General features: G+C 44.4%; 1 protein-coding gene and 1 long non-coding RNA gene across 3 annotated transcripts in view; one reads left to right on the forward strand and one right to left on the reverse strand.

Moving 5' to 3' along the window:
• Positions 1-16,524, forward strand: part of LOC134294756 (leucine--tRNA ligase, cytoplasmic-like) — a 217,850-nt gene that overhangs the window by 71,900 nt on the left and 129,426 nt on the right. The gene's annotated exons all lie outside the window — the stretch shown is intronic.
• Positions 1-16,524, reverse strand: part of LOC134294761 (uncharacterized) — a 428,900-nt gene that overhangs the window by 27,227 nt on the left and 385,149 nt on the right. The window lies entirely within an intron of this gene.

Below are 16,524 nucleotides of genomic sequence, written 5' to 3' on the forward strand. Positions count from 1 at the left end.
CCATTGAAGCCATTTATCCGGCCCCCGATGTGGCAGCGGTTCCCTCCTCCTCCGCCGAGGAAGGCGCATGCAGCCTGGTGTGTGCCTTCCCAAGCTTTGCTTGTTTATCACGGTATTTTAATCATTATTTAATTAATTATTAATTATTAAGGAGTGCTTTGACAGTGCTTTTGGTGCACAAAGGCAGAAGGGGGTTGGACTAAATATTATTATTATTATTATTATTATTATTATTATTATTATGGAGCCCCCAGTGGCGTAGTGGATTAAAGCCTCGTGACTTGAAGGTTGGGTTGCTGATCTGAAAGCTTCCAGGTTCGAATCCCACCCGGGAAGAGCATGGATGAGCTCCCTCTGTCAGCTCCAGCTCCATGCGGGGACATGAGAGAAGCCTCCCACAAGGATGATAAAAACATCAAAAACATCCGGGCAACGTCCTTGCAGACGGCCAATTCTCTCACACCAGAAGCGACTTGCACTTTCTCAAGTAGCTCCTGACATTAAAAATTATTATTATTATTATTATTATTATTATTATTATTATTGGCACAAAGACACAGTATTACACAGCAAACGAGATCTATATGCTGTATTGATGAATTTAGCACCAAAATATCATGATACAGTAGAGTCTCACTTATCCAACACTCGCTTATCCAAGCCTCTGGATAATCCAAGCCATTTTTGTAGTCAATGTTTTCAATATATCGTGATATTTTGGTGCTAAATTCATAAATACAGTAATTACTACATAGCATTACTGCGTATTGAACTACTTTTTCTGTCAAATTTGTTGTCTAACATGTTTTGGTGCTTCATTTGTAAAATCATAACCTAATTTGGTGTTTAATAGGCTTTTCCTTAATCCCTCCTTATTATCCAAGATATTCGCTTATCCAAGCTTCTGTCGGCCCGTTTAGCTTGGATAAGTGAGACTCTACTGTATATATTTTTTCAATCCCAAAAATGACCTGGTTTCTTTTCCCTTGCTTTGACGTAAACAATATTGACATTACCGGTAGTAACAAATGTTTGTTTGGTGTGACATTGTGTTACATTCGGCTTCCCAAATAAATATCCATTTGAAAGAGATACAACATTGAAACAATGTATTTGTTCTCTTCACTTTATAGTCATGGGAAAACTTCAGCCCTCCAGGTGCTTTGGACTATCGGCTGTTAGGAATTCTGGGAGTTGAAGTCCAAAGCATCTGGAGGGCCCAAGTTGGCCTAGGCTTGCTTCATACTTCTTCTGAATTCCTATCTACATATATAAAAGAGTGATGGCATCAGGGCAGCGGACAAAACAACAAAACTACAGGCCCCCCAACCTCGAAATTTGACAACACAACCCCTCATCCATGCCTCTACGTTCATACAACAAAAAGAAAAGAAAAATAAAGTCCTAATTGGAGGGAGAGGAATAATTGTTTTTATCTAATTGCTGCCAGTTAGAAGGCTAAGCTCCGCCCACTTGGTCTCCTAGCAATCGACTCACCCCAGGGGACAGGCAGAGTTAGGCTTCACTTAGGCCTCTTCCACAGATTATCTAATTAATATCGCAAAGAACACCACTCTGAAAACAAGGGAATTCCAGACAGGAAACAATCCGGGCCAGCTAACACCTCCCAACAAAAAATTCACTCAGGGAGGAAACAGCCAGGCTTTAAAGCTGCAAGGCCATCACATGCTAATCATAATCAAAATTGCAGCATTCATACTAGCCTCCAACAGACAAAAAAAACAGGAATATTGTATATTCACAACCTTTAGGAAATAATATCCCCTGATGGCGCAGTGTGTTAAAGCGCTGAGCTGCTAAACTTCTGGACCGAAAGGTCGCAGGTTTGAATTGGGGGAGCGGAGAGAGCCCCCACTGTCAGCCCCAGCTTCTGCCAACCCTAAAGTTCAAAAACATGCAAATGAGAGTAGATGAATAGGCACCGCTCCAGCGGGAAGATAACAGCGCTCCACGCAGTCATGCCGGCCACATGACCTTGGAGGAGTCTACAGACAATGCCGGCTCTTCGGCTTAGAAATGGAGATGAGCACCAACCCCCACAGTCAGACATGACTGGACTTAACGTCAGGAGAAACCTTTACCCTTTACCTTAACGACCACCAATTCCTCAATACTTTATTTCCCATACCACCATACTTCGCCACAGCAACGCGTGGCCGGGTACAGCTAGTTGTGTTATAAAATGGCCAAGAGCGTAGAACAAATGGTTTGAAACTCTTGAAACCAGGGCTTAATACTGAAGGATAATGGGTGTTATAGTTTCACAAGGATCCTGAGGAGAAAAAAAGGCGGGAAAATAGAAAAGGCTTCAAACGGCCATGTTGGGCTCATTTTCCTCACAAAATGGCAGAAAGCGGGGAAGTTAGGCTTCTCTTAGGTTTTCAAAAAGGGGATAAAAATGAGAAGAAAACCTCCAAAACGTACAAAAAGCAGGCCTGGGATATAGTTGACAAAAAATGGAAGGGATTCTTGAGGTAAATAAATGGGAGAAAAGAGTTTTCTGAGGTAAATAAATGGGAGAAATAGGTTTTCTGAGGTAAATAAATGAGAGAAAGCAGTTTTCTGAGGTACTTTTTAGGTACATACTGTATATACTCGAGTATAAGCCTAGTTTTTCAGCCTTTTTTAAGACTGAACAAGCCCCTATCGGCTTATACTCGGGTGAGGGTCCTGGTTAGCTTATATTTCGGCCAGCTTATACTCGAGAATATATGGTACATTTATTACTGTATATACTCGAGTATAAGCCTAGTTTTTCAGCCTTTTATTAAGACTGAAAAAGCCCCCCTTGGCTTATACTCGGGTGAGGGTCCTGGTTGGCTTATATTTCGGCCAGCTTATACTCGAGAATATATGGTACATTTATTACTGTATATACTCGAGTATAAGCCTAGTTTTTCAGCCTTTTATTAAGACTGAAAAAGCCCCTCTCGGCTTATACTCGGGTGAGGGTCCTGGTTGGCTTATATTTCGGCCAGCTTATACTCGAGAATATATGGTACATTTATTACTGTATATACTCGAGTATAAGCCTAGTTTTTCAGCCCTTGTTTTTAAAGACTGAAAAAGCCCCTCTCGGCTTATACTCGGGTGAGGGTCCTGGTTGGCTTATATATGGGTCAACTTATACTCGAGAATATATGGTACATTTATTACTGTATATACTCGAGTATAAGCCTAGTTTTTCAGCCTTTTATTAAGACTGAAAAAGCCCCCCTTGGCTTATACTCGGGTGAGGGTCCTGGTTGGCTTATATTTGGGTCAGCTTATACTCGAGAATATATGGTACATTTATTACTGTATATACTCGAGTATAAGCCTAGTTTTTCAGCCTTTTTTTAAAGACTGAAAAAGCCCCCCTTGGCTTATACTCGGGTGAGGGTCCTGGTTGGCTTATATTTGGGTCAGCTTATACTCGAGAATATATGGTACATTTATTACTGTATATACTCGAGTATAAGCCTAGTTTTTCAGCCTTTTTTTAAAGACTGAAAAAGCCCCCCTTGGCTTATACTCGGGTGAGGGTCCTGGTTGGCTTATATTTGGGTCAGCTTATACTCGAGAATATATGGTACATTTATTACTGTATATACTCGAGTATAAGCCTAGTTTTTCAGCCTTTTTTTAAGACTGAAAAAGCCCCCCTTGGCTTAGACTTGGGTGAGGGTCCTGGTTGGCTTATATTTGGGCCAGCTTATACTCGGGAATATATGGTACATTTATTTATCTCTATTATTATATTTATTATTTTTCTCTATTATTGTTGCTACTATTACATTTATTTTACTCTATTTTTATTATCATTAATATGTTTATTATTTCACCCTGATCTTATTATTATTGCATTTATTATTTTACTCTATTTATTGTTATTATTACATTTATTATTTGACTCTATTTATTATTACATGTATTATTTTCCTGTATTTACAGTATTATTATTATTATTACATTTATTATTTCACTCTATTATTATTATTATTATTATTATTATTACATTTATTATTTCACTCTATTATTATTAAAAGGATACATAAGCACATTTACATTGAAGAAGATGAGAATCATGATTGGATCAGAGTTGGACAGTCTTATCTTAAATTAGAGCTTTATATAAATATTCAAAAACATTTAACCTACTGATGCCTCAATTAATGTAATTTTATTGGTATCTATTTTTATTTCTGAAATTTACCACTCTCGGCTTATACTTGAGTCAACGTTTTCCCAGTTTTTTGTGGTAAAATTAGGTGCCTCGGCTTATATTCGGGCCGGCTTATACTCGAGTATCTACGGTAATTTTATTGGTATCTCGGCTTATATTGGAGTCAATGTTTTCCCAGTTTTTTGTTGTAAAATTAGGTGCCTCGGCTTATATTCAGGTCGGCTTATACTTGAGTATATACGGTAATTTTATTGGTATCGCGGCTTATATTGGAGTCAATGTTTTCTCAGTTTTTTTGTGGTAAAATTAGGTGCCTTGGCTTATATTCAGGTCGGCTTATACTCGAGTATATACGGTAATTTTATTGGTATCTCGGCTTATATTGGAGTCAATGTTTTCCCAGTTTTTTTTGTGGTAAAATTAGGTGCCTCGGCTTATATTCGGGTCGGCTTATACTCAAGTATATACAGTAATTTTATTGGTATCTCAGCTTATATTGGAGTCAATGTTTTCCCAGTTTTTTTGTGGTAAAATTAGGTGCCTCGGCTTATAATCGGGTCGGCTTATACTCAAGTATATATGGTAATACACTTTTGGATGGAAAGGGGGAAGATAAGGCTTCTCTTAGGTTTTTAAAAAGGAGGAACAATGGGAAGAAAAACCCCAAATTGTTGGCCTTGTAAAAAAGCCAACATGGGGTATAGTTAACCAAAAAGCAAAGGGATTCCAGAGGTAAATAAATGGAAATAAATGGAAAAAATAGGTTTTCTGAGGTAGTCCTGGGGTACATATGTACTCTTGGGGCCCTTCCACACAGCCCTATATCCCAGAATATCAAGGCAGGAAATCTTTGTGGGAAGAACTAAGGTCCAGTTAGTTAGTGGCGTTCACCAGTGGAACTCCTCGCTGCAGGGTTGAAAGGCAGCGTGGCTGGCGCCTTGAGGGGAAACGACTACGCACCGAGGGCATGTCATGGCAGCTAGCAAAAGCAAGGGAGCTCCCAGACAGTGAGGGTGCTCTTTCTGGGAAGAACTAGGGTCCAGGGTTAGTTAGTGGCGTTCACCAGTGGAACTCCTCGCTGCAGGGTTGAAAGGCAGCGTGGCTGGCGCCTTGGGGGGAAACGACGGCGCACCGAGGGCATGTCATGGCAGCTAGCAAAAGCAAGGGAGCTCCCAGACAGTGAGGGTGCTCTTTCTGGGAAGAACTAGGGTCCAGGGTTAGTTAGTGGCGTTCACCAGTGGAACTCCTCGCTGCAGGGTTGAAAGGCAGCATGGCTGGCGCCTTGAGGGGAAACGACTACGCACCGAGGGCATGTCATGGCAGCTAGCAAAAGCAAGGGAGCTCCCAGACAGTGAGGGTGCTCTTTCTGGGAAGAACTAGGGTCCAGGGTTAGTTAGTGGCGTTCACCAGTGGAACTCCTCGCTGCAGGGTTGAAAGGCAGCATGGCTGGCGCCTTGAGGGGAAACGACTACGCACCGAGGGCATGTCATGGCAGCTAGCAAAAGCAAGGGAGCTCCCAGACAGTGAGGGTGCTCTTTCTGGGAAGAACTAGGGTCCAGGGTTAGTTAGTGGCGTTCACCAGTGGAACTCCTCGCTGCAGGGTTGAAAGGCAGCATGGCTGGCGCCTTGAGGGGAAACGACTACGCACCGAGGGCATGTCATGGCAGCTAGCAAAAGCAAGGGAGCTCCCAGACAGTGAGGGTGCTCTTTCTGGGAAGAACTAGGGTCCAGGGTTAGTTAGTGGCGTTCACCAGTGGAACTCCTCGCTGCAGGGTTGAAAGGCAGCATGGCTGGCGCCTTGAGGGGAAACGACTACGCACCGAGGGCATGTCATGGCAGCTAGCAAAAGCAAGGGAGCTCCCAGACAGTGAGGGTGCTCTTTCTGGGAAGAACTAGGGTCCAGGGTTAGTTAGTGGCGTTCACCAGTGGAACTCCTCGCTGCAGGGTTGAAAGGCAGCATGGCTGGCGCCTTGAGGGGAAACGACTACGCACCGAGGGCATGTCATGGCAGCTAGCAAAAGCAAGGGAGCTCCCAGACAGTGAGGGTGCTCTTTCTGGGAAGAACTAGGGTCCAGGGTTAGTTAGTGGCGTTCACCAGTGGAACTCCTCGCTGCAGGGTTGAAAGGCAGCATGGCTGGCGCCTTGAGGGGAAACGACTACGCACCGAGGGCATGTCATGGCAGCTAGCAAAAGCAAGGGAGCTCCCAGACAGTGAGGGTGCTCTTTCTGGGAAGAACTAGGGTCCAGGGTTAGTTAGTGGCGTTCACCAGTGGAACTCCTCGCTGCAGGGTTGAAAGGCAGCATGGCTGGCGCCTTGAGGGGAAACGACTACGCACCGAGGGCATGTCATGGCAGCTAGCAAAAGCAAGGGAGCTCCCAGACAGTGAGGGTGCTCTTTCTGGGAAGAACTAGGGTCCAGGGTTAGTTAGTGGCGTTCACCAGTGGAACTCCTCGCTGCAGGGTTGAAAGGCAGCGTGGCTGGCGCCTTGAGGGGAAACGACTACGCACCGAGGGCATGTCATGGCAGCTAGCAAAAGCAAGGGAGCTCCCAGACAGTGAGGGTGCTCTTTCTGGGAAGAACTAGGGTCCAGGGTTAGTTAGTGGCGTTCACCAGTGGAACTCCTCGCTGCAGGGTTGAAAGGCAGCGTGGCTGGCGCCTTGGGGGGAAACGACGGCGCACCGAGGGCATGTCATGGTAGCTAGCAAAAGCAAGGGAGCTCCCAGACAGTGAGGGTGCTCTTTCTGGGAAGAACTAGGGTCCAGGGTTAGTTAGTGGCGTTCACCAGTGGAACTCCTCGCTGCAGGGTTGAAAGGCAGCGTGGCTGGCGCCTTGGGGGGAAACGACGGCGCACCGAGGGCATGTCATGGCAGCTAGCAAAAGCAAGGGAGCTCCCAGACAGTGAGGGTGCTCTTTCTGGGAAGAACTAGGGTCCAGGGTTAGTTAGTGGCGTTCACCAGTGGAACTCCTCGCTGCAGGGTTGAAAGGCAGCATGGCTGGCGCCTTGAGGGGAAACGACTACGCACCGAGGGCATGTCATGGCAGCTAGCAAAAGCAAGGGAGCTCCCAGACAGTGAGGGTGCTCTTTCTGGGAAGAACTAGGGTCCAGGGTTAGTTAGTGGCGTTCACCAGTGGAACTCCTCGCTGCAGGGTTGAAAGGCAGCGTGGCTGGCGCCTTGGGGGGAAACGACGGCGCACCGAGGGCATGTCATGGTAGCTAGCAAAAGCAAGGGAGCTCCCAGACAGTGAGGGTGCTCTTTCTGGGAAGAACTAGGGTCCAGGGTTAGTTAGTGGCGTTCACCAGTGGAACTCCTCGCTGCAGGGTTGAAAGGCAGCATGGCTGGCGCCTTGAGGGGAAACGACTACGCACCGAGGGCATGTCATGGCAGCTAGCAAAAGCAAGGGAGCTCCCAGACAGTGAGGGTGCTCTTTCTGGGAAGAACTAGGGTCCAGGGTTAGTTAGTGGCGTTCACCAGTGGAACTCCTCGCTGCAGGGTTGAAAGGCAGCGTGGCTGGGGCCTTGGGGGGAAACGACGGTGCACCGAGGGCATGTCATGGCAGCTAGCAAAAGCAAGGGAGCTCCCAGACAGTGAGGGTGCTCTTTCTGGGAAGAACTAGGGTCCAGGGTTAGTGGTGTTCACCAGCGGAACTCCTTGCTGCAGGGTTGAAAGGTATAGAAGCATAATTTTGGAATACTTCTTAAAGACTATCCAGTCTGACCCCATTCTGCCTTGCATGAAGATGCAATTGAACCATTTTGACTGTCCATTTCCGTCTAGTATTGCCGTTGAGGAATGACTTGAAGGCCCACAACAACCAATGCGCCATGCCCTGAATGTAAGTCAGCCCGAGTGGCAACTTCCATACTTTTGTGGCATAACAGTGCCTTTTCAATTACTCTAGTATTTGTGGCTGAGTAAATGGTAGAGGAGGACCATCATGCGGTTCGAGTGCTGATTTGTGCTGTGTTGTGGGTGTTGAGATGTTGGAAAGCACATTTTGCACCTCATGCGCATAAGTGTTTTTAAAAATAATGGGTTTTGGTTTCTTTTGAGAAATTGAAGTGGCTTACAAAAATTCTGGTCTAGTGGGGAAGTACTCTTGGAGCACTGATGGGAGCTAATTATTTTGTAAGAATATCTAGAGGGCATCTATACTGTAGAATTAAGTAGATTAAGTAGAGGGCAGATTTTTGGGCGCCTATTAGGAAACGGGGGCGGAGCTAGAGGAGTGGGCGTGGCTTCTTCCCAAGAGCCTGAGACAGGGCTGAGCCTCTATACCTCTCCTGAGGCACTTGTTGGGACACAGAGGGCGGAGCTAGGGAAGGAGGCGGGGCCTCCTTGCAAGAGCCCGAGACAGGGCTGAGCCTCTATATCTCTCCTAAGAGGCCTTTTAGGACTAAAAGGCGGGGCTAGGGGTGGGGGCGGGGCCTCTTCCCAATAGCGTGAGACAGGGCTGAGCCTCTATACCTCCCCTGAGGCGCTCATTAGTACACGGGGGTGGGGTATAGATGTTCAGACACTTGGGAAGAGGCCCCGCCCCCTCCTCTAGCCCCACCCCCTGTGTCCTGGCAGGCACCACAGGACAGGGATAGAAGCTCAGCCCTGCCTCAGAGCTCGTAACTCCGCCCATCCCAGTCCTGGCCGCCCATTTGTGGCCCCGCCCACCTCCCCTCGCAGCCCTGCATCTTGGACTAGGGGAGAGGCTCAGCCCCGCCCTCTTGAGCAGAAGCCACACCCACCCGTCTAAGCCATGCCCCCCTTTCCAGGGGGCGCTGAGTCATATTTTTTCTGGAAAGGGGGTGGCAGGCCAAATAAGTTTGGGAACCACTGACTTAAATCAAGAAATAGCTTTCTAAGAAGTGCAGAAATATTTGCAGGAACACCTCAGCAAGTGAGAGTCCAAAAGAGGCAGGTTAACACCCAGAACCTCAATCATTGGCTGATTGTCCCATCTGGGAGATAGATATAAATAAAGTATTATTATTATTATTATTATTATTATTATTATTATTATTATTATTATTATTATTGTATGACACAGCAAACAAGATAGACATGCTGGATTTCGTATCACAAAATCACAAGTCGAACACTTCCCAAGTGTCTAGGACTGTGTGATGTATTTTCGGATGATGCACCCAGATCCCAGCAGGGTGGCCTTTTGGAGTTGGCAGATCGTAATTTTGTCAATGTCTATTGTTTCCAAATGCCGGCTGAGATCTTTTGGCACGGCACCCAGTGTGCCCATCACCACCAGGACCACCTGCTCTGGTTTCTGCCAGAGTCTTTGCAGTTCAATATTGAGGTCTTATTATTATTATTATTATTATTATTATTATTATTATTATTATTATTATTATTGTGTTGGCATCGAATTGTTGCCAATTGTGTACGCCACCCTGTGTCTCTTTGGGTGAGAAGGGTGGGATATAAATGTTGGAAATAAATAAATAAATAAATAAATAAATAAATAAATTCTGGACGAGAGATTCCCTCCTGGGCACAAAGAAGACTGGCCAACTTGGCAGGTGTGGGTCACATTATAGCTTTGCTTGGCTATCAGAAGATCTGTGCAGAAGTGTTGACTTCTTCCCATGACGGCTTCAGAAAACTTGTTCATCGTTGGCAGAAATGTATCTAATTGTCTGGTGATTATATTTAAAAGTGAATAGTGATAGTTAAAGAGGACATTCTAAGGATTATTTCTGCGTGTTGTCGAAGGCTTTCATGGCCGGGATCACAGGGTTGTTTTATGTTTTCCGGGCTGTATGGCTGTGTTCCAGAAGCATTCTCTCCTGACGTTTCGCCCACATCTATGGCAGGCATCCTCAGAGGTTGTGAGGTATGGAGAAACTCAGCAAGGAAGGTTTATATATATCTGTGGAAAGTCCAGGGTGAGAGAAGAACTCTTTGCCAGTTGGAGACCAGTGTGAATGTTGTAGTAATCACCTTAATTAGCATTGAATAGCTTCATCTCCTGGCTTCTTGTCTTTTTGGGGGTGCCTTTAGCTTTGGATCTGCACCCGCTGCCCTTCAGGGATGTGGGAGTGAGTGGCAGTGGGTGTGGGGCAGAGAGACCGAAGAAGGCTTGCAGCTAGCTAGCTTCAATCAAGCACCCATTGCAGGTGCGGAATTTAATTTGATTGGCTAATTAGAAGCCGAATGTTAATTATGCCCATTACCCAATGAGGTGCGGCAGACGAGGGAGAATTTATAAATAACCCCCGTGCTCTGTGCGACTCATTTGCATGATGCCGTATACCTGCCGTTGCTATGGAGACCGGACCCTCCCCACCAGCTTCCAAAGGATGGAGGGTACTTGTTTAAGTTGGCATCAAACCTGGGCAGGATTTGGTGGGGCGGAAGGAGGATTAGGCTCTTGTGTTGTCGAAGGCTTTCATGGCCGGGATCACAGGGTTGTTTTATGTTTTCCAGGCTGTATGGCCATGTTCCAGAAGCATTCTCTCCTGACGTTTCGTCCACATCTATGGCAGGCATCCTCAGAGGAGAAACTCAGCAAGGAAGGTTTATATATATCTGTGGAAAGTCCAGGGTGAGAGAAGAACTCTTTGTCAGTTGGAGGCCAGTGTGAATGTTGTAGTTAATCACCTCAATTAGCATTGAATAGCTTCATCTCCTGGCTTCTTCCTGCCTGGGGGCATCCTTTGTTAGCTACCCCTGGTTCCCATGTCTTGGTTCCAAGGGCAGCTAACGACTCTGAACAAAGGATGCCCCCAGGCAGGAAGAAGCCAGGAGATGAAGCTATTCAGTGCTAATTGAAGTGATTAACTACAACATTCACACTGGCCTCCAACTGACAAAGAGTTTGGTTGTTGTGTGTTTTCCGGACTGTATGACCATGTTCTAGAAGTATTCTCTCCTGACGTTTCGCCCACATCTATGGCAGGCATCCTCAGAGGTTGTGAGGTATGGAGAAACTAAGCAAGGAAGAGATATATATAAGAGATATATATATATAGTCCAGAGTGAGAGAAGAACTCTTGTCAGTTGGAGGCCAGCGTGAATGTTGCAGTTAATCACCCTAATTTGCATTGAATGACAAAGAGTCATTCCAGAGTCATTTCCAGACAGGAATCAATCAGGGGCAGCTAACGACTCTGAACAAAGGATTTCCCCAGGCCAGGAGGTGAAGCTTGGAAGGACATTTAATGCTAATGAAGGTGATTAATTACAACATTCACACTGGCCTCCAACAGACAAGAGTTCTTCCCCCCCCCCAACCCAGGAACTTCCACACATATATAAATCTATATATATAAAAGAGTGATGGCATCAGGGCAGTGGACAAAACAACAAAACTACAGGCCCCCCAACCTCGAAATTTGACAACACAACCCATCATCCACGCCTCAAGGTTGATACAACAAAAAGAAAAGAAAAATAAAGTTCTAATTAGAGGGAGAGCAATAATTGTTTTTATCCAATTGCTGCCAGTTTAGAGGGCTAATCTCTGCCCACTTGGTTGCCTAGCAACCAGCCAAGGGACAGCCAGGCTTCAGTTAGGGGACAGGCCGATTTAGGCCTCACTTAGGCTTCTTCCACAGATTATCTAATTTGCACTGGATTATATGGCAGTGTAGACTCAAGGCCCTTCCACACAGCTATATAACCCATTTATAATCTTATATTATCTGCTTTGCACTGGATTATCTTGACTCCACACTTCCATATAATCCACTTCAGTGTGCATTTTATACAACTGTGAAGAAGGGGCCTCATATAATCCAGTTCTAAGCAGATAATATAAGATTATCAATATACAGTCGACTCTCACTTATCCAACATAAACAGGCCGGCAGGATAAGTAAATATATTGGATAATAAGAAGGGATTCAGGAAAAGCTGATTAAACATCAAATTAGGTAATCGTTATACAAATTAAGCATCAAAACAACATATTATACAACAAATTTGACAGAAAAGGTAGTTCCATGCGCAGTAATGCTATGTAGTAATTACAGTAGAGTCTCACTTATCCAACACTCGCTTATCCAACGTTCTGGATTATCCAACGCATTTTTGTAGTCAATGTTTTCAATATATCATGATATATTGCTAAATTCATAAATACAGTAATTACTACATAGCATTACTGCGTATTGAACTACTTTTTCTGCCAAATTTGTTGTCTAACATGATGTTTTGGTGTTTCATTTGTAAAATCATAACCTAATTTGATATTTAATAGGTTTTTCCTTAATGCCTCCTTATTATCCAACATATTCGGTTATCCAACATTTTGCCAGCCCACTTATGTTGGATAAGTGAGACTCTACTGTACTGTATTTACAAATTTACCAGTAAAATATCACAATGAATTTGAAACACTGACTACAAAAACATTGATTATGAAAAGGCAGACTGTGTTGGATAATCCAGAACATTGTATAATCGAATGTTGGATAAGTGAGATTTTACTTTGATATGAAATAATTTCTAGGATAGAATAATGCCAGGATAGTAATAAAGAAATAAAGAAATAAAGAAAGTAAATAAAGCAAGGAAATTGGAAATTCCACAAAGGAAACAATCAGGGCCAGCTAACACCTCCCAAGAAAGGATTCTTCCAGAAAGGAAGCTGAGAAGGCAGTGAAGCACTATGTATTACCAAAGTCATTATTATTACTATCATTACTATCCTTACTATTATTATTATTATTATTATTATTATTATTATTGTGTTGCAGTCAACCGTGAAAATGAATACAATCTCAAAAACACTAAAATCAGAATATATAAAAATTAATGTGGTATAATAAAACAGAACAATACAATCTCTAAAATCAGAACACTAAATAAAGAACAACACTCTGAAAATAGGGGAATTCCACACAGAAAACAATCAGGGCCAGCTAACACCTCCCAACAAAGGATTCCCATCATCAAAGTCTGGCCAATCCTCTGTTATCTCAGGGCCACAGACAGTAGAAGCATATAAAATATCGCAAACAACACCACTCTGAAAACAAGGTAATTCCAGACAGGAAACAATCAGGGCCAGCTAACACCTCCCAACAAAAAAATCACTCAGGGAGGAAACAGCTAGGCTTTAAATCTGCAAGGCCATTACATCCTAATCATTTTTCCTAATTGCAGCATTCATACTTGCCTCCAACAGACAAAAAAAAAAACAATCAGAAATATTGTATATTCACAACCTTTAGGAAATAATATCCCCTGATGGCGCAGTGTGTTAAAGCGCTGAGCTGCTGAACTTCTGGACCGAAAGGCCGCAGGTTTGAATTGGGGGAACTGACAGAGCCCCCACTGTTAGCCCCAGCTTCTGCCAACCCAGAAGTTCAAAAACATGTAAATGTGAGTGCATCAATAGGTACTGCTCCGGTGGGAAGGTAACGCCGCTCCATGCAGTCATCCCACATGACCATGGAGGAGTCTACAGACAACGACGGCTCTTCGGCTTAGAAATGGAGATGAGCACCAACCCCCAGAATCAGACACGACTGGACTTAATGTCAGGGGAAAACGTTTACCCTTTACCTTAACTACCACCAATTCCTCAATACTTTATTTCCCATACCACCAGACTTCGCCACAGCAACGCGTGGCCGGGCACAGCTAGTCTATATATATAAAAGAGTGATGGCATCAGGGCAGCGGACAAAGCAACAAAACTACAGGCCCCCCAACCTCGAAATTTGACAACACAACCCATCACACATGCCTCAGGGTTGATACAACAAAAAGAAAAGAAAAATAAAGTCCTAATTAGAGGGAGAGCAATAATTGTTTTTATCCAATTGCTGCCAGTTTAGAGGGCTAATCTCTGCCCACTTCGTTGCCTAGCAACCAAGGGACAGCCAGGTTTCAGTTAGGGGACAGGCAAATTTAGGCCTCACTGAGGCTTCTTCCACAGATTATCTAATTTGCACTGGATTATATGGCAGTGTAGACTCAAGGCCCTTCCACACAGCTATATAACCCATTTATAATCTTATATTATCTGCTTTGCACTGGATTATCTTGACTCCACACTGCCATATAATCCACTTCAGTGTGCATTTTATATAGCTGTGAAGAAGGAGCCTCATATAATCCAATTCTAAGCAGATAATATAAGATTATCAATATACAGTAGACTCTCACTTATCCAACATAAACAGGCCGGCAGGATAAGTAAATATATTGGATAATAAGGGATTCAGGAAAAGCTGATTAAACATCAAATTAGGTCATCATTATACAAATTAAGCACCAAAACATCATATTATACAACAAATTTGACAGAAAAGGTAGTTCCACGCGCAGTAATGCTATGTAGTAATTACAGTAGAGTCTCACTTATCCAACACTCGCTTATCCAACATTCTGGATTATCCAATATATATATTTTCAATATATCGTGATATTTTCATAGAATAGTAGAGTTGGAAGAGACCTCAAGGGCCATCTAGTCCAACCCCCCGCTAAGAAGCAGGAAATCGCATTCAAAGCACCCCCGACAGATGGCCATCCAGCCTCTGCTTAAAAGCCTCCAAAGAAGGAGCCTCCACCACGGCCCGGGGGAGAGAGTTCCACTGCCGAACAGCCCTCACAGTGAGGAAGTTCTTCCTGATGTTCAGGTGGAATCTCCTTTCCTGTAGTTTGAAGCCATTGTTCCGTGTCCTAGTCTGCAGGGCAGCAGAAAATAAGCTTGCTCCCTCCTCCCTATGACTTCCCCTCACATATTTGTACATGGCTATCATGTCTCCTCTCAGCCTTCTCTTCTGCAGGCTAAACATGCCCAGCTCTTTAAGCCTCTCCTCATAGGGCTTGTTCTCCAGACCCTTAATCATTTTAGTCGCCCTCCTCTGGACGCTTTCCAGCTTGTCAACATCTCCCTTCAACTGTGGTGCCCAAAACTGGACACAGTATTCCAGGTGTGGTCTGACCAAGGCAGAATAGAGGGGGAGCATGACTTCCCTGGATCTAGACGTTATTCCCCTATTGATGCAGGCCAGAATCCCATCGGCTTTTTTAGCAGCCGCATCACATTGTTGGCTCATGTTTAACTTGTTGTCCACAAGGACTCCAAGGTCTTTTTCGCACACACTGCTGTCAAGCCAGGCGTCCCCCATTCTGTATCTTTGATTTCCATTTTTTCTGCCGAAGTGAAGTATCTTGCATTTGTCCCTGTTGAACTTCATTTTGTTAGTTTCGGCCCATCTCTCTAGTCTGTCAAGATCGTTTTGAATTCTGCTCCTGTCTTCTGGAGTGTTAGCTATCCCTCCGAGTTTGGTGTCATCTGCAAACTTGATGATCGTGCCTTCTAACCCTTCGTCTAAGTCGTTAATAAAGATGTTAAACAGAACCGGGCCCAGGACGGAGCCCTGCGGCACTCCACTTGTCACTTCTTTCCATGATGAAGACGACGCATTGGTGAGCACCCTTTGGGTTCGTTCGCTTAGCCAATTACAGATCCACCTAACCGTAGTTTTGTCTAGCCCACATTTTACTAGTTTGTTTGCCAGAAGGTCGTGGGGGACTTTGTCGAAGGCCTTACTGAAATCTAGATATGCTACATCCACGGCATTCCCTGTATCGACCCAACTCGTAACTCTATCGAAAAAAGAGATCAGATTAGTCTGGCATGACTTGTTTTTGGTAAATCCGTGTTGACTATTAGCAATGACCGCATTTGTTTCTAAGTGTTTGCAGACCACTTCCTTAATGATCTTTTCCAGAATCTTGCCTGGTATTGATGTGAGGCTGACCGGACGGTAATTGTTTGGGTCGTTCTTTTTTCCCTTCTTGAAGATAGGGACCACATTCGCCCTCCTCCAATCTGCTGGGACTTCTCCTGTTCTCCAAGAACTCTCGAAGATGATTGCCAGTGGTTCTGAAATAACTTCCGCTAGTTCCTTCAATACTCTTGGATGTAGCTGATCTGGCCCTGGGGACTTGAATTCGTTTAGAGTGGCCAGGTGTTCCTGGACAACTTGTTTCCCTATTTGGGGTTGGATTTCCCCCAATCCTTCGTCCATTCCATGTTGCTGAGGTTGAAGATGGCTTTCTTTTTGTGAGAAGACCGAGGCAAAGAAGGCATTAAGCAGTTCTGCCTTTTCCCTATCCCCTGTCACCATCACCCCATCTACTCCTTGCAGTGGCCCTATCGCCTCCTTTTTCTTCCTTTTTCTACCAACATAAGCAAAAAAACCTTTTTTGTTGTTTTTTATGTCCCTGGCAAGCCTGAGCTCATTTTGCGCTTTAGCCTTGCGAACCTTTTCCCTACAGGAGTTGGCTATACGTTTGAATTCTTCTTTGTTGATTTCTCCCCTTTTCCACTTCTTGTGCATGTCACTTTTGAGCTTTAGCTCAGA

Source organism: Anolis carolinensis, unplaced genomic scaffold, assembly GCF_035594765.1.
Source record: "Anolis carolinensis isolate JA03-04 unplaced genomic scaffold, rAnoCar3.1.pri scaffold_19, whole genome shotgun sequence".
NCBI classification, from domain to species: domain Eukaryota; kingdom Metazoa; phylum Chordata; class Lepidosauria; order Squamata; family Dactyloidae; genus Anolis; species Anolis carolinensis.